At 43.3% G+C, this 18129-nt stretch overlaps 1 protein-coding gene across 5 annotated transcripts in view; it reads left to right on the plus strand.

Moving 5' to 3' along the window:
- The first annotated feature begins 396 nt into the window (after positions 1-396).
- Positions 397-18129, plus strand: part of shank3b (SH3 and multiple ankyrin repeat domains 3b) — a 38267-nt gene continuing 20534 nt past the window's right edge. For all 5 annotated transcript variants that reach the window (XM_053864141.1, XM_053864143.1, XM_053864142.1 and 2 more), the window contains exons 1-2: positions 397-636; positions 3972-4212. The gene's annotated coding sequence lies outside the window, so the exon portion shown is untranslated. The remainder of the gene's footprint in view (positions 637-3971; positions 4213-18129) is intronic.

Here is an 18129-nt window from a genome sequence, read left to right on the forward strand (position 1 = left end):
GCGGCTATCGCCGTACTACTTTTAATGCAATAACCTTGTGTTTGAACATCAAGTTATCAGTTATGTTCATGAGCAGTCGTAGCAAAGTGCACTCGGAGTGATGGAGCACAACATCCGGTAAGTGATGGTTTGTAGTTGTGGTTCAGCTGTTTGATCCAAAGCAAAGGAGTGTATAAATATTTCCCATCATGCAGCAGGTTGAACGAGCCCTCCACCTCCCTTCCTGGTATTGCAACGTCGCCATGGATACGGGGCCGCTCCTCCACACCCACGCTGCGTACCCCTTCTCTCTCTCCCCGTGGATGTGAGTGACTGAGGCAGCGAGATATCGGGAGGTGTGTTTTCTAACCCACGCATTAGAGTGGGAGAGAAGGCACGCACGCACGCACACACACACACAGCAGCCGAGTGTGTCATGCCTGAAGTGAGTGGGCTGAAGCGGCCAGCCTTCCACTCATCCTGCCTCTCCTACTCTCGCTCCCTCTCCTCGTCTACAGGAACACCTCCTCTTCGTCCTTTTCTTCCCATCTTCACCCTCTCTCCTTCTTTTCTCTTCTTTTCCTCCATCCCTCTCGTCTCTTCATTACCTCCTCTTCTCACTTCCTTAAGATGGAGAACGAGTCGGAGATCTTCTGGGTGAGTCGCTGCCTTCCAGCCTGCATGTGTGTTGATGTTTGTGTGTGTGTGTGTGTGTGCTTGAAAGTGTTTGACAGTCTTCCCTGCATGCTACTTTAAAGCTCTTCTGTGCATCTCCCACCTCATCGTCCTCATCGCTTTGGTGTGTCTTCATCGCCTTTTGCTTCTCTCCATCCAACTTCCTTTACTTCTTTGCATTTTTTGTTCCCTCAACACTCTTTTCCAACTCATTCTTTGCAGTTTTAGTCTATTTCCAACCTGTGTCCACCTCCAGTCCTGACTTTTTTCCATGCATTTCAACAGCTCCCCTGTCACCCAACTCTTTTTTTTTTCTTCTCCACTGCTCCTCCTGGTTCTTCTTCGTCTTACCTCCTCATTTGGCTGCTGCCTCTGCTCCCCCAGCATCCCTTCATCCAGTGCGTGCGAGTGTGTTACGTAACTGGAGCAGCGAGTGTGTAGGCCGTCGTCTCAGACCGTCTATCTGAAGAGATGATCTGCTCACTCTTAAAAAAAAGTCCCCCTCTTCAAACAGGAAGTAGATCTTTTACCTGCTTTTGGCTCAATTCCGGTTGCCGTGGCAACACACCGAAGCCATGCTTTCAGTGAGTTCGCCTGGAAAACATCATTTCTCTGTAATGAACCGTCTTCAGTCTCAAATGAAGTGAGTTTGGAAAATGAATTTTCTCTTTTTTCGCTCGTAGCCCTCTGAGGATGCAGCTGGCAGCAGTGGAAGGAGTGATGAGTGTGAAAGTTGACAAGGGAAAGTGTCAGTGTTGAGAATACAGTGTGCATTATCAGCTCCTGCCATCCGTTACCATGGCGATGGCCGAGCGAGCGACGTGTCCAGGACACACTCATATTCATAGATAACGACACAAAAAAACTAATTGCTGGACACAAGAGACCTGCGGCTGCTGTGCTCTGAACAATGATCTTCACTTTTGATGGTTGTTTTGCTGCAGTCGCTGGTGCTCGCTCTCAGGGGGTTTAACAGCTGTGTCTGTGACTCGCTCCTGTCGCTGCTGAGGGGCTTGACTACTAGTACTGTGAAACAAAAACCTGTCCAAGGAGTTGAGTTTTGAAAGTCAAGTCAAGAGTTCTTACTGTATTATTGCTTTCTCATGAAAGTGGCAGCTCTGAACTCAATGCTAGAAGTGCAGTGATATATACAGTATATATATATATATATATATAGTTATATATATATATAATATATATATATAATATATATAACAATGATTCTGTGTATTTTTTGTTCTTTTAAGTATTTTATCTCAAATGACTTCTTTTATTCCAAGATATCATTTGCAGTTACATGCATACTAATGTCAATTCATATCACAGAGTGTCTTGAAGTCTCTTTCACGTCACTAGGTTAACAAGGCAAAGATTGGCCTAAGGCGTGTTTGGTGAGGATGGTTGACTTAAATCAATATCTGTCTTCCCCGCTGCGTCGCCGGAGGACTAAGTGTAATCTGTATGTTACTATTGTGCGAGCGTGCGTTATCAGTGTCGTCCAGCCTCTCAGCTTTTTCCTGCCAAATTTCCTCGCCACCACCGACAGGAAAAAGGAAGTGTGAGTCACGGGAAGTAGTTTTAATCTTTGTCAAGTGTTTTGTCAAGCGTCTCCGTGGAAACAAACTGGTTACCCACATAGACCAGCTGGCTAACATGCTGCATTCACCACTCACCACCTTCCCGCTGCTCGTCAGTTTGATGCTGGCAGATCACCAGCATCAGTCACAGGTTATTTGGACGCCGAATTCTAATAGCTTTGTTTGCAGATTATGACTAAACTCTGTCAAGATGTTCGTTTGTATTCCGGTGACAAACAAAGGTCTGTCAGCGACGGTTCTATTTGCACGACCACAGGAACAAAAAGAAAAAAGCGACACCAAAAGTGGGCCACTTTTGACTTAATATCAACGCTGTGATGAGCAGCCGCCGATGAAACGTGCTTTGTAATTTCATAGCTCATACTCTTTATGATTTAAGGCACTGTTTAAGTTCTTCATCCATTCAAGGTGTGCTTGTAGCAGTCCGACCGAGGATGCCTCAGCTTTCCTCCTCTCAGACACCACTTTTAGGAGGATGATGATGGCATGTCCCGGGTACATTTTTTGGCTCCTCCTCCAGTCAGGAGGAGTCCAGGAGGCTCTTTGACTGGGTGACCAAACCACTTGGATTGACTTTTCACTAAACACAGGTACACATTTTCTATCGTGAGAGGACTATGGCAAAACCGTGGCATCCTGGGAGGACAACTTGATTCAGACCTTTGTGTCCATCATCTTGTTTTTTTGGTCACCACCAAAGTTCAGGTCAAGATCACCCAGTATTTGCAACGTACAGTACATGGATGCTGAACCCACAGATCCTAATCCCAATTAAGTTTGTAACTTTGCCTGCGATATGCACATCAAAAACACTGTGTACTGATCGAGTCAGTCTTGCTCCGTCACTGATGAGTCAGATGGACCCAGGTAAAGACTTGTTGGGGAGACACTCACTTTGGGTATGAGCAGAAAAAAATGTGTACACAGATGAAATGAAGCATGGCATCATCATGACTTAACCTCACCACCTCTTAATGCATGAGCTCCCATCTCACCCGCGAGCGTCACCATGGGAACTTGGAGGTGCTGATCCTCATCTCTGCCATATTGAGCTCTGATGTGAGGCTGATGCTTGAAGAGATCAAAGTCACTGCTCCTGTAAATCTTGTCCATGACATCAGTGACAACTTATTATGAGTAACACTTACTACCACTTCACTGCGCTAGTGAACCCCTGTCTCATCATCCTTGGCGTGTCTGAACTACTACTTAAAGGTCACAGATTCAATATCAGTTTAAGACGCAGGTACAAATCGGTAATGTCTGCCGTAGGAGCGTCTTCACATCCTGTCTCCCCTCACACCGTGTCCTCAAAGCTTTGCGGTTACTCTTGAGGAACCTCATCCAATCGCTGGGAAGTGCACTTCAGTTTGCTCTTGTGTTTTTCTTCAACAGTGTTAAGATACGAAATGCCATAAATCCTTAAGTGTGCTGCTATTTTTAATCCCCCTCATGAGATCACGTTGATACAGCAGCCTCATATTGTGTAACGGCGTGAAAGTGCTGAAATGGCCTCCACAAACTGACCCAGTTGTGATTCAAAACTGCAAGGCAGCAAAGCCGGGCAGACCCCAGACACCTTCCTCTGGTCTGGTGTTTTTGTTTTGCTCGCCCGCTGCCTCCATCACGCCCCGGCCTCCCTCTGCTTTTTACCTCTAACTCACCTCCTCCCCCGTCTTCCTCCCACTCTTCCACCCCCCTTTTCCTCTCTTCCTACAGGATGGGCAGGGCAGCTCGCAGAAGACAATCTGAAACTCAGCAGCAGGCCTCAAATCTAGCCTAAAGTAGACCGCTCAATCGACTCAGGATTTAAAAACCTCACATCTTCAGGAGTCTCAGGCTGGACCCCAATCTGCACTTGACCACCGCTGGACCAGGAACACGCGCGGGACCGGCCCGGACAGACGAGAAGACATCTGTCAAGGCTGTCGGAAAAGTTGGATGGGACTGCTGCCGATAGGTGAGTCTGACTCACTACCTCACCCGCCTGAAGCTGAATTCAAATGGTGGCCCTGGCTTGTGCTTCTAAGGTCCCTCCTAACTTATCTGCGTCAGTAAGCCCACTCAGATTCAGGCCTGACCTTCTGCACCTACGTCAATTTTGTCCCTCAGTGATCTCACAAACCAAGAAGAAGCAGAAACCATGGCTACACAACTGTGCTCACTATATATGCTGCTGTAATGAAGGTACAATAAACCTAAAAGGTACTGTCTAATCATCCCAGTCCAAGGTTGCTAGCTGAGTACCTCCTAGTTCAGGGGTGACCAACCAGTCAGGGGCTAAGAGCCACATTGTTTTACTGAGTTGCTGAAAAGAGCCACATCCTACAACTATGTTAGGTTGTAACGCTCAACCTGAACAGCTGGTCATGTGACTTAGCGGCAGTATAGTGGTTAAAGCACATCCCTGTGTGTTACAGGTTCACGTCTCTTGTGCATGTATTTGTAAAATTCATACGTTTCACTGTGATCCTCCTCGAAATATCAAGTGGTGTAGATAGACATGTGTGCGCCATTTTTATATATACACACTGTATGTATATATATATACACTATTCATATATATATATATTTACCAATTCACCAATAACGTGTGTGAGCAATGCTGCAGACTGGAGCGTCTCATCCTCACTCCACTGGATTAAACAGACTTCAACAGTGAATAATAGGTGGAGCACATGCCATACGTTTAGCTTAGGGAATGACATAGTGAAACGTGGAACTAAGTCATGTGTTGTTCATGTTGTCCAAATCTTAGGACCGCGACTCACATCGGCATTGAACGTGCTCCTAACTGAAACTGGGGAAAGAAACTGTAAAGGCCTGTGCTAGCACATCACATTGAGCGGTGGAAAGTGTGCCAGCCTCTTTGGTTGGGTTGGTACACTGCGCTCTCAAACCTGTTCAGTGTTCGAATGGGTCGGTGAGCTCTTAAAACTACTTTTCTCAGACAAGCCAGATAGTTTTATAAAACTGTAGCATGGAAATTAGTCTCAAATGACTGTGCTTTCCTTTCTCTTTCTCCTTCCAAGGTTTACGTGTGGTTTGGTGTTGTTGGCGTGATGCATTTTCTGTAAAAGAAGGCTGAGTCTGAACTTGGGTTGAGATACGTGGGGTAGGTGGGGAGGAGGTGGGTTGTGAGTTCCCGGATCATTCGTGAGCTTGTGTAGATCAACCTCAGGACATCTCATTGTCCTGCAGCTGTTTGAGTTGACTGTAGCTTTAACCAAAGACACTTTCTTTTCCTTCTTCCTAGTGACACAGTCTTTCTGCGTTAAACCACTGAAACAACATTCCACCATAGTTATCTTGACCTGCAGCTGTCGTCCTGTCACTAGCATTGAGAATCTGGCATGACTGAGTCGCTGGCAAGGTTTGTCTACTTCACTGGTTTCGATAAGCAGTATCTTTTATCTGGTGCGTGAAAAAATGTTAGTCCTCACAGTGTGAAGAGAGAGATCACTGTGGAGGACAGTTTAGCTGACTAAACAGATGATGAGGTGGCCTGTCAGCAGAAAAGTTCGCAGGACTTGTCTCTTGTTTTAGGGAAAAAAGAGGGGCTGGGGAGGTCGACAGGTGGTGGTGTGTAATCACCTTCCTCGTGTAGGTGGAATCACTCTGAAACAGCAGGCAAATCCAGTTTTAGTGTCTAGCTAGACTTGTATTTTTGCTGGATGCCTTGCCTTAAGTGTAGCTATAACTTGATAGCCAGGGCCGAGGAGAGACAGAGAAACTTTCTCACCAGGAAGAAACATCTTTCCTCAGCCTCTCACACCCTGCTCTGTCAGTGTACTTAAGGACAAAGTGGAGCTGGTTGCATCTTCTTCCCGAGCTCTGGGGATGAACTCCTTTTCATATCTCAGTCTGGCAGACGTGCTAATGTTTACTCTTCACAACATAGAAATGCTTGAATCAGTAATGCTTCTCAGCCTCCTCTGGAACTTATGGACCAGAACCCAAATGATCACTGCTGAGGGCTGCCAGTGAAAAAAATGAAAAATATCTTCTTCTTTCTTTTGGCTGTTGAGAATGTTATTTGAAAAGAGTACCTACTGAAGTTTGACTCTCAGTTTGGAACAATTTATGTTACACCGCGTGTAAATAAAGGTAGAGTGAACCACTATGAAGTTTTCACTATTTCTTTTTCATGACATGGGTAAAATATGGATTATATTTGTTGAAGAGCTCAGTAAGGATCCGCAAATGAACACAATATTTCTTTTAAAATATGGTGAAAATTGAATTGGGTTGGACAGGGGGGTTTAAATCATATGACATTTTCCATGATTTAATTTCTAGGTTTTGTTTTTTTTTTTATATTCAAATTTTTGTATCAAAGCATAGAAGACACGGTGATCCTCAAATTATTATTTTTATTATTATTTTATTATTATTATTATTGTCATTTCTGCATCAAATATCTTTATCTACGTGCACATAAATGCACATAAATGTCGACAGTAAAACTGGGTCTGACAGAGGTAGTGAGTGGAGTTTGGATGAGGATAAGATGCCGCTTATGTAACGACAATGTCCAAAAACAGAGTGGTGATATAATAACTTCAGGAGGTGCAAATGAAAGAGAGATCGCTCACTTTCCGAATGAAAAGCGCTGGAGTATCTGGAGCACAGAGACTAATTGACTGAAGCAAATCTGGGATCCTCATTAAAGTTTCATTTGAGAAGTGCCACGGAATTGAGAATTTAGTGCGAGGATGTCGCTGGTCGCGTGGAGTCGGTTATGAGGCCGCGCAACATTCATGACCCAGCGAGAGTGACAAGTCAGGAGGCGAACTTCTTCCTGCATAATTCAGACAGACTGGATGTTCCATTACCGTGAGAGGAGCCGCGGACTGTCGCCAGCTGACAATGATCACAGTCTCGCCGCCGCCGCCGTCCTTGTGATCAGATCAGAAAGAAAATCAGCTCAGATATCCAAAAATGCAAATGTGGAGCAGGAAGAGCGAGCGCGATGACAGCAGGAACAAAAGTATGAGGGAGGAATGTCTTCAGTCTGAATCAGTAGCGAGAGAAGAACATGTCATTATTTACTGACACGGACTCGCAGGACAAAGACGGAAGAGCCAGCTTTAAAACAAGTCTGTTCGAGGACTGTGGCGCAGATGAAAGCACAATGCTCACCATTGCTATCAATGAATGAATCACTGACAATAAATTAAGACGCAACTATGTTTAAGCAATGATAGACGGTGAGCGGAACACAAAGGAGGGTGCTGTGACAGGCCTGAGGAACAATGAAAGCATCATAGCCGGGCTGGAATATAACAAGTTTTCAGACGGTTTTCACCGTCGTAGGCGGTTTACCAATTACTATTCTCAATGATGTGTGTCTGCTGAGGTTTGGACCAAGGCCCCTGAGTTGGTGATGAAGCAGCACTAGCCAAAGCTCACGCAGGTGAGTGAGGGAATGAAGAATGAGTGGCGGCTTCATCTGTCGATACTGCGCTGATCAGTTATTTTAAAAAAACAATTACAGTCGTGCTCTTTAATTCCTGTAAACTGAATTTGAGAATTATTTATTAAGTTATTGAGCCATATCTTTTCATACTATAAAGCAATACAAAAATAAAATATAAAATTTAGATGAAAATTGTACATAAAACAAGTCATATATCGACTTTTCACAAACTGTTGAAACTGAGCAGGAAATGTTTTGGGCTATAAGAGTATTACTAATGACAATACTGCATCCTTCACAATAAACCTGTGAGGAACTGTGCTGTAACTCCATGGCTCTGAAGGGGATACACAAGCTCAAACCAACTCTTCAATATCCTCAGTACAGGTAACTCCATTGCCTTTTTACCAGATAATAGTCAGAGTTGGATCGGTTATTCTGCCCCTTTTGTAAGGGAGAAATACCCTTGAATGGGCGCCAACCCGATCCGTACCAAGCCAGACCGCTGAGTGGTCCCCGGGCCGCATCTTGTCTGGTGAGAGAGCGAACCATGTAAACATGATTTCTACATTATGGAAGACGGCGTGTCTTCGCAGGACAAAACATGGAAATGTTCAAACCCATGACCCTGAGTTATTTTGGTAGGAAGTGTGCGACCCAGGCGGACAAAAGCTCAACACAAGACAATGATGTATATGATCACAGGGTTCAAACCGGACGCTGAACATTCCAGATCGCCAGATGACCTCGTCTCAGGGGTATTAAGACACCACAAGTGGAAATATGTCCTCCGTTTTCTCTACACTCCTTCAATGTACATCTAAAATGATCACTTAGAAGCACAGCTTTTTTAGAACCAAATCATTCCACTCATTTTCAGTGGCATGAGTAAAGGCTTTGTGTTCAGCAGCGGAGATATTTGCCTGCTGACAGCGAGAGTAGTGTTGGCAGACAGTTTAAAGAGGAGTTTGAAGAGATGATGTGAGAAACGGAGAAAGAAAGAAGCTCAATCTGCGACTTGTCATTTTATCAGAGGGGAATTCTGCCCAGGGTTCCGGTAGACAACAGGTGCTCTTGGCAAACACGCTTCCAGATTCTCTGAGATTTGTGGCTTTATCATTGAGAGAAATGAAAACATTACAAAACGATACCTTAGGTACTATTTCAAATGCCTCCAGTGCCAGCCTGAGTAAGGAAGAGGCCATGCCCCAATGTGAGGTGGCCCTGGGGCAGATCCAGGACAGGCAGGTTTTTCAGGGAGAAGGAAGTTCAAGCCTCTTAAGTCAAGGGAAGACGAATAAACGCAACATGTATATGAGTCTGCCTCACAGGGAAATGATGATCACAGTTTAATCTCCCTCACTTAGCTACTAACAATGAATGCCTTGCTGGCGGCAGGTCATTCAGAAAATGACATGGAGGTCTGGTTAACACTGGTCTGGTCGGTCGTCAGCTCAGCTGTCAGACTCTGTTTGTGGCTTTAGGACCTGATGACCAGTGATGCCAGTAATCGTTATTTTGTATATCACAGCCTTTTTCAGTAACGCGTGAATATTTCAAACAAAGTAATCAAATGAAAGTTACTTATCTAAGTCACCGGGCGTTACTATTGTTGCCATTGTCGGGAAGCAAAATATTACCATTCGCTTTCTACAACTGCGTCTTTGGGCATGGCGTCATGTGCGGGACACGGCAGACACGTTTTCAACACGCGGGCAGCTCACGTGTCAAGCTGCCGGCTACACGGCAGTAAATAACAGGCGTGAGGAGAGAGCTGCATGTTACCTTGAGTAACTTGAGAGTCTGCTATAGATGACAGTATTAACCCTGCAGGGTCCATCTATGCACAGAAATCACCGGTTAAAGAGAGCGAAATAAAGTCGCCTCGCAAATGTGTCGAATGTGCGGACTCAAAAAAACAGTACCAGTGTACCAGTTTTTTAAAATCCTGATGATCGATACATTTTTATAGATTTTTTTTTTTAGTGCAGGAAGAAACGGTACTGATGTGATGAACTGATATACTACATTTTATTATACAAATGGCAATATATCACTTTGTTTTGTTTTCATACTTGTTGCTCTTTGTATGTGGTTTTCGCTTCAATGGGTCAGAATGTGTCAAAGCAAAACATCGATTGAACATTCATATAACTGAGATTGTGCTAAAAAAATTGACCCCAAACATAGAAAAACACTGGACCCCGAAGAACTCCCACCTCAAAATTGACATATTGCAATGAGAGCTGCAGTTGGCTGCCAAATGCAACTTGATAAGTAACTTGTAATCTAACCCAGTTACTTTTGAATTGAAGTAATCAGTAAAGTAACTACGTTACTTTTTGAGGGAGTAATAAGTAATCAGTAGTCAGATTACTTTTTCAAAGTAACTGTGGCAACACTGCGGATGACACATTCAAGTCCAAGACCACAGTCACATTGACTCTTCAAATAAACAAGTGATGTCCCGTGATTTGCAAACATTTTCAAGTTACATTTCTTCATAAGTTGTAGTAAAATCCAAGCTAAAATGGAGCCGTTGCCACAGCGATGCTATCTTGCTAGAAGGACCGTTAGCTAACCGCAGTTCACTTCACAAAAAGAAAAGACCAGACTGCAATCGAGGTTGTTATATACATGCACAGCACTTCTCCAGACTGGTGGAAGGATTCAAACACGCAAAAACACCTTTCAGTGCGGGAGTTTAGCAGATGAAGCGAGAACGTTCCTTCACTTGAACTTGACACCACTCAGCAGTTTCAGATCAACTATACACTAAACGTACTAAAATTCAATAGAATGTGCCAGGTTTTTGTCTCCATCCTCCCCTCAACACATCAAAAAAAAATTCTAGCAGCCTTCAGGGACAACGAGTGATAAACCTGAGAAATATTGCGCAGGGAACAATCTGTCCCTGAATCTCAAAAAGACAAGGCTTTTCCTTACAGATTGTCATGGTATTTGTCTATTCAGTACCTGACCACCAGCAGCTCAAAAAGACGTGGACGATATGCAAAACCTGGAGGAGAGGAGAAGTTAAGAGCGAGCACCTGTGTGTCGTCGATCCAGTGAACGCGTCTGGGGTTATTTCATTTGTCACAGCTCTTCGCCTCCACATCATGTACCTGAAATACTTTAATGCACACCTACCAATTTAACCCTGACACTCGTGTGTAACCATCTCTCTGAGTGCTCTGCTGGTTTTTGTTGTCGCCACACTTTTGGACAACAATAGAGGTTGTTGTGCGGAGCTCACCCCGTGGAGCGTCGCAGTACCTGCACGTGCTTTGACTCACCGCCTTTGTTTTAGTGTTTAAGCTGAAGAGCGGCAGAAGTTATGATGCACACATTTGAACTGTGTCACACAGTTCACTTGAAAGCAGGTCGTACCTTTCATGGTACCCAGTCGCTCCTGTGTTCATTCTACAGAACTGCTGCCTGGTCGGTGGGGTCCATCTTCTAGGCTCTCAAAAAGGTTTCACCTGTTTCAATGCTAATGTGAATGTAGTCCCTATAGTCCACTGTTCAGTCACATTTAGTGCCTAAAGTACTTATTTCAACAAATATTCAATATTAATTTCATTGTTAAAATTTCCCCCTCAGACAATACTTTGTTTTTTCAGTGTAATTTCTGAGGTCATTTCTAGTATCAAATCAAGGATAGTTTTATGGCCTGAATTTATTTATTAACGTTATTTCTTTTTTAATAAATGCAAATGGTGGGTTTTCTGTGTGTTTTGAAGCCAAAAAAACATCAGAAAACTTCACGTTTTATTGTCTCCATTTTAGAATTTACTGCTCATTCCAGTTGAGGTAGAATTGTGCACGGGTGAATGAGCTCTTGGCTGTCAAGTGTGCAATCGGTTGAAACCCCAAAAAGTTCATCCAACCTTCCTACCTGACAGTGTTTAGTAATGAGTAACTATGAAATACTTGACACATGACAGATCAGTGTTATTTCTGATCAGGATGTAAACATGACACTGGGTCCTACGGAAAGTCTTCTTTAACTCCGATAGCAGTGAAACAGTAGTACAGACAGTGAAGGTCATTATTATTCAGACTTCCAGTGTGTTTAAATTTTTGTGTCTGAAAATAGCCACTCTAAAAATATTTTACAGTGAAAACTTGTTTTGATGCGTTGAAATGATCTTTTTTTATTTTCTTTTTTTTTTTTAATGATTGCTACAAATCCTCAAAGATCTCAAATCCTATTTAGGCGCAGTCACAAATGGTTCGAAAATAACTGTATGTCCTTTGTTTTGGCATTTTAAATCATTATTGTGGCAATTGCCCCCAAACACACCCAACTGTGTTTCTGTGCATGTTGCGTGGGTCACAGCTGATGCAACATAAAAAACTTTTTTGTGGTTGTAGTTCATGAGCAGTGTCGGACCTGCAGTGAAAACTTGCTGGGGGCACTGCAGGCAGCTCACGGGCCCAGCCTGAGCTCCCAGCTCCTGCGAGCTGTTGGATTGTAGTGAGAGGAGACGATGATGAAAAGGAGGCGGCTGCGATCAGCGGCAACCTGTAATAACGCTGTGTTGGTTTTCTCCTGAAAAGAACAAACAAATGAGGTTCGTCTAAGCGGCTGAGAATATTAAACCAAACCCCCAGCAAATGGTTCCGCTGTGTCATGTTGTGAAGTCACCAGTGCCAGCATGAGTCAGTCCTGTCAGTGACATGCAGCAGTCATGTAAAAACACAACCTTTTCCTTCAGACTCGAAATGCATTCAATCCTTGAATAAGAAACACTTGAAGAAAATGCAGGGACTTGATTCACGGATGAAAGCAGCAGGTGTTTTTGGAAAAATGTTAGAGCCTAATTACCCAAAACGGCGAGGGACCTTTGAACATTAAAATCCACTTAAAATCTGCTGCTGCACTCACAGACATAACGATGGCTGTCATTACCGATTCGCAACTTGTAGACTTGTCATGTTCTGTCCACTGTAATGAGCTCACCAGGCCAAAACTCACTCGGGTTTAGAGTTTACATCCAGCACATATTCCTTACACCCAGGGCTTCTGCCACATGTTCACCGTCACAGCAGTGCACCACGGCGAGAATGAGCGCCACCACGTGCTCAGAAAAGTGGTCTCTTTTTAAAGATGAATGCTCACGTGATCAAACATTAAGAGGAAGCAGAAACATCAAAGCAGAGGGATAACACATGACACATCATGGAGGTGGACTTGAACATGATCACGACATCCTGAAAAACACCTCATAATGACCGTTGCTCATGGCAGTCACTCATTCCAGCCGGACATATGAGGAGACAGACTGTTTGGATTGGAGGCAGATTTACTTCTCATGATCTCCGATTCAGAAAATGACAAAACATTCTCCTCTGTTTCTCTGTCGTCTCCTATCGCTTCTTGACTGGCTGTGTTCCGTTGTTTTTTTGAAACTCATTTCACATTTTCCAAAAATCTTGGAAGAAACTCTGCACATAGATACATGGATGATGATGTCATGGGTTGAACCCAGCGACGACAGTATTGTTGTTCATAAATGGAAAGCTAAAGTGACGGCAGTCTGATTCTACCTGTTCCATTACCAGATGGAGAGTTCTCTCCTCTACCAAGTCTCTGACAATGACTGAGCTACCACATTTCACGTTCTGGTCGATGCCACTCACCCACCGAAGGAAACTACAGTAATTTCCTGAGAAAATAGAGAGCACCGCTGCGCAAGAGAAGGAAAATAGAACTTGTTCATACATAAGCCGCAGCGGTCTATAAGCTGTGGGTGCAGTGGTGCTGTCTTCGCCGTAGGAAAGGTGAGTGGTGCAGCCGGCTTAAAAGAGCTTTTCAAAAGTAGTTTTGAAAATGGGCTTCGGACTGACTCATGAAACAAACTGTGCAATGTTCTGACCTTGAAACTCCTTGCATCTTTTATTAACATTAAAGCCATCCAAATGCGCTGTTTTCGCCCGCGTGCGCAAAGTTCCGACACCACAGCCGGTCTCAGCAGCTGCTTCTCAACTCCAGACCTCCAAGAGATCAACTCTGTTGCCAGAGCTGCGGACACGAGGGCGAAAACAGCGCATTTTGAGCACTCTATGGGTCAATAAAAAGCCTCTGAGTTTCATTGCCTCCGATTTAATCTGATTTCAGCCTGTAAATATCCACATATTAGCCACGCAGTTACGGTAATTTTAGTCTGCAAATCAGACTTCTTGTCCTTTATGACCCAGAGTTCGTAGCCAAGCAAAGTTAGCATGGGAGTCCTTTGTGAAATTGTTGCCTTGGCAACCCAGCACACGATGCTAATGGTGTGTGTGTTTGTGTGTGGCTTGATTTTAAGTTGTCAGTAGAATGTTCCTTGCAGCAGTTCAACTCGTTCTCTGGCTTTCAGTTCTGCCACATGCCGTCATTAAAACTCCCGATTCACAGTCACAATGTTCTCATTATCCCTTCCTCTTGGTCTAATTCTAGCAGCGCAAGGGTTCAGGTGTTTCACAGTGGAAAACACTTGGCAACATCTTCAGTCAAACCTGTGGAGATCCACTTGAATGTTAAGTTTCCCCACTCCCAGGTGTTAGAAGTGTCGCAGCTCGCGCCGACAGAGATCGGTAATCGACTGATCGCGCCTCCCAGTTCATCATGGACGTCCCAGATGTGTCAGAGGACTTGACAGTGGAAGAGTCAGCAGGTAGGATGGCTGCTTCAGATGGGGGGACGGCGAGAATTGCCTGACCGCGTCGCCATGGCAACAACCAGCATGTAGATCAGGGGGGCTTTTTTTAAACACCAAAAGTGACACAGAGAGGTTAGCACAGGATTCCCTGCTATAGCAGTTTCTATGACGACGCACCACTCGGCTTCCTCCCCCCTCGCCCAGTTATCTCCTCGGATGGAGCGGAAACAGCGCTTTGATTTTGACTTCCACTCATTCACTCATTGACAATCAGAGGACAGCACAGACGTAGGAGGATGTAGGAGGAGCCCACAAATTTGCTTCTTCAACTTGTTGCTGCACTTTCGGCGAGGGCCCATCCATCGCCGGCCATTGCTACATAAAAGCAGCCACGCTCTTATAAGTTGCCAGGATCCCCTCTCTGTCACTGACAAACCCAGAATTGAAAAAGTCAGAGTTGGACCTGATCCACAGTTGGGGTGACTGTTGTCCGTAAAATGCCTCTGGTGTGTTTCAGATGCCATGCTAAGGTCCCCACATTGGTGGACAAAGCCATTACACTGAAGTCATAAATCTACATGTGATAATGGTTCTCAACACCAGCAAAGAAATACACAGAGAGGTTCCTTTCAGTTATTAGGGCCCTGGTCCGTAGCACCAGCCCATTCAGTTCTTCTTAGCCTCAAAGGCACTTTTTGTTCCATGTTATACGGATGAAAGGCGTTATCTACAAGAAGATCGAAGGGTTAGTGCCGTGAAACGATTCTCACTTTTAGGATGAGACTTTTATGCCATGACATGCTCCCGTAGGGAGACCTTCTGTTGGTCCCTGCCTTCAAGTTCTGCGTACTAGTGTATTGACAGCCAGGCAGAGGGAGAGGAGGGTGGCCAGTCTCTTCAACCCTGCCTAGATAGTTACACCCAAAGTCAAAGCTGCACGTCAACCATGACGGTTCCGTGACTCTCAGAGATTTCAGCATTGTTCATTGTCCGCCCGCAAGTCATCCACCTACATGTAAACCTGTCATCCTCCCTGGACACGCACATGTCTGTCGTATTAAAGGACGAGTGCTTCCAGAAATACAGGAACAAATGTATCAACCACTTTTATTGCAGTCATTTATTTCAGAAGATTGTGGTTGGATGATAATGATATCACTTAGCAACACTTAAAACGACTTAACATTTCTATAAAAAAAAGTAATTGTCTTATTTAATGTCTTCAATTTAGGGAGTGACAGCTCACCAGCTGTGATGATCCATTGGTGAAACGACTAACTTGCTTGCCATTTTTGTATCAACTCGAATTTCAAGGGCACTAGTCAGTGACCAAAGTGATGAAGCTTTACTTTATTTTAACCAGAACATTGAACTTGATGAGCTTTTGTGAGCCTTAAAGGAGCATCTTTCAATGGATCCTATTGTGTTTTGTTTTCAATTCAGTTATCAAATCTCACACACTGTAACACATTACATTTTGCAACAAACGACATGTCTTAGACTGAAGAAGCAGTAAGAACTAGAAAGGACGATAAACATGACTCCTTTCAAGTCTCAACAGATCAAAAACATATAACGCATTAACCGTCTGCAAAGAATGAATGTAAGTGACGCTACACCCTCATTTTTATTTCACCTAGATAAACGCGGCGCCTGTGGAGCAGGGCTGACTTTTCTGCTCATCTATTAGATTAGAATAAAGGCCATATAATATAGTCTAATAGATTGGTAGAAAAATCAACCCTGCTCCACAGGCGCCGCGTTTATCTAAATATTTATTTTTTATTTTATTTTACTGTTGTACAAAACTAAACTAAAGCATCATTTTGACTACAGTTCCCACAAAAGCATGTTATCACACTGGAAAATACATACATACATAAGTACATTGTCAGTTAACCAGTCCAGTACAGGGTTGCGAGAGGTGCTGGGGCATATCCCAGTGCAACACTGGAAAATTCTGTCTGACCAATCACTGGAAAGACTGCAGCGTGAGGAGACCCTGGAGCAGTGAGACGCAGCAGGAGAAGAGTTAGTTCTTGTTTTGAATGTTGGAAACAGCGAGTGCTCTCTTAAATGACCTTGTAGAGGAGGACGCACCCTATTTTGACATGTCAATGGAGCGAGAGGGGAAGGAGGGGAATGACGACGATGGAGATCCTTCTTTTGTACTCGTTGCAAGGTACGATGATGTTTTTCCTTGTTAATAAATCTTTATCTCCAATATGTTTATATAAATCTACATACCACTATAAATATATCCAATTCATTGCAAGATAAATCAGAAGTATAGAACTTGGTAAACTACAATGGTGTTATAATTACTGTTGTTATTATTGTTATGAAGTTACCGTACTTGTGTTTTTTTCATGTTCTTGTCCCGTGCTGACTGGACTCCCTGATGCCCAGCAGGAGAGAAGGCAGAGGAGTCCAACAGCAGATCCAGGCACCTGGATGCTGACGTTTAAGTGGCCTCATGTATATACTATTGCATTTGATTGGGTTTATATATATATATATATATATATATATATATATATATATATATATATAGTTTATAACTTTTTCACAAGGTTTTCACAGAAACAAAGGCAAAAACATCAAAGACAAAAAGAGTAAATTGTTATTGTCTTGATGGTTGCAATAATCAGAATATCAGAATCAGAAAAACTAAGTACAATGTTTTACAAAAAAGTACAAATGCCAGGCTTACGATTACTAGTCTTTGTAAATACTTGTTTCTATTGATATTCATTCTAGTTTTATTGTTGAATGTTCATTACAACAAGTTGTATTAAAGTTTTAAAATGTCAAAACAGTTTGTTGAGACAGTTTGTTGTCATTTCTATTTTAAAAAATGTTACATTTTGAACAATGCATTGGTGATTTTTGTGTATCTTTTAGTTTAAACATGGTGGGGAAGGTGTGCCAACAAAAGGTACTAAAGTGAAGCATGCACAACACTAAAAGGACTTGGACCTGGAAGGGTTAAAGGCCGCTTAAACAAGCCTGTTTGTTGATTAAAAAATAATAATAATAAATAATAAATCTAATGTCATGTCATCTTAGCACATCAAGTTCAAAACCATATGACGTCACACAAGCTCCCGACTGAGACTCTGAGTAGAGGAGCCCTGTCACTGTTGATGTGTTGGAATGTTCTGCAAAGTTAATGCATGCTCTCATTTTTGTCATGAGCATAGAGTTTTGTGGGCACCACCACAATTTTATTCATCTAAGAGGAGTCTGTCTGCATGTCCCTCTTCTTCACAGCCAATGACACACTTTTTCATCTTTCAGGACACGAGCTAGCCACGGTTAACAGGACGATCTGTGCGGTTACTGGTACTGGTGCGTCAGGGATCCTATAATCTGTTGCAGGTTATGTGAAAGGGATTTGTTATTGTTTTTAACACTTCATTTCTGGGAAAGTATTGTTCTTTCAACTTTAGCATATATTAAGGTGATGTATGCTAAAACTATAAATAACGCGTAATGCATGGAAAAGTTTTCTCGGGCCCCTTTAAAGGCGGTTTGGGTTTCTCTGGAGTATGAAACATCTCTCCTTCGCTTCTCTCAAATACATCTATCAGATCAATAAAAAAAAAACTGGTGACCATAATGAGTCAGATATATCTAGAGGGCGCAGGAAAAAATGAGGTATATAAGGATCAACACTCAAAAGGACCAAAATTGCCAAGAGAAATTCATAACAGTCGAGAATAACCAGAATATGTAAATATGTGAAAATATTAAATAGATCACAGCGCATTTTCAGTGCCTCATGTTCGATGTTATGCCATTTTTTTTT

The sequence above is a fragment of the Synchiropus splendidus genome, chromosome 4 (assembly GCF_027744825.2).
Source record: "Synchiropus splendidus isolate RoL2022-P1 chromosome 4, RoL_Sspl_1.0, whole genome shotgun sequence".
Classification (NCBI taxonomy): domain Eukaryota; kingdom Metazoa; phylum Chordata; class Actinopteri; order Syngnathiformes; family Callionymidae; genus Synchiropus; species Synchiropus splendidus.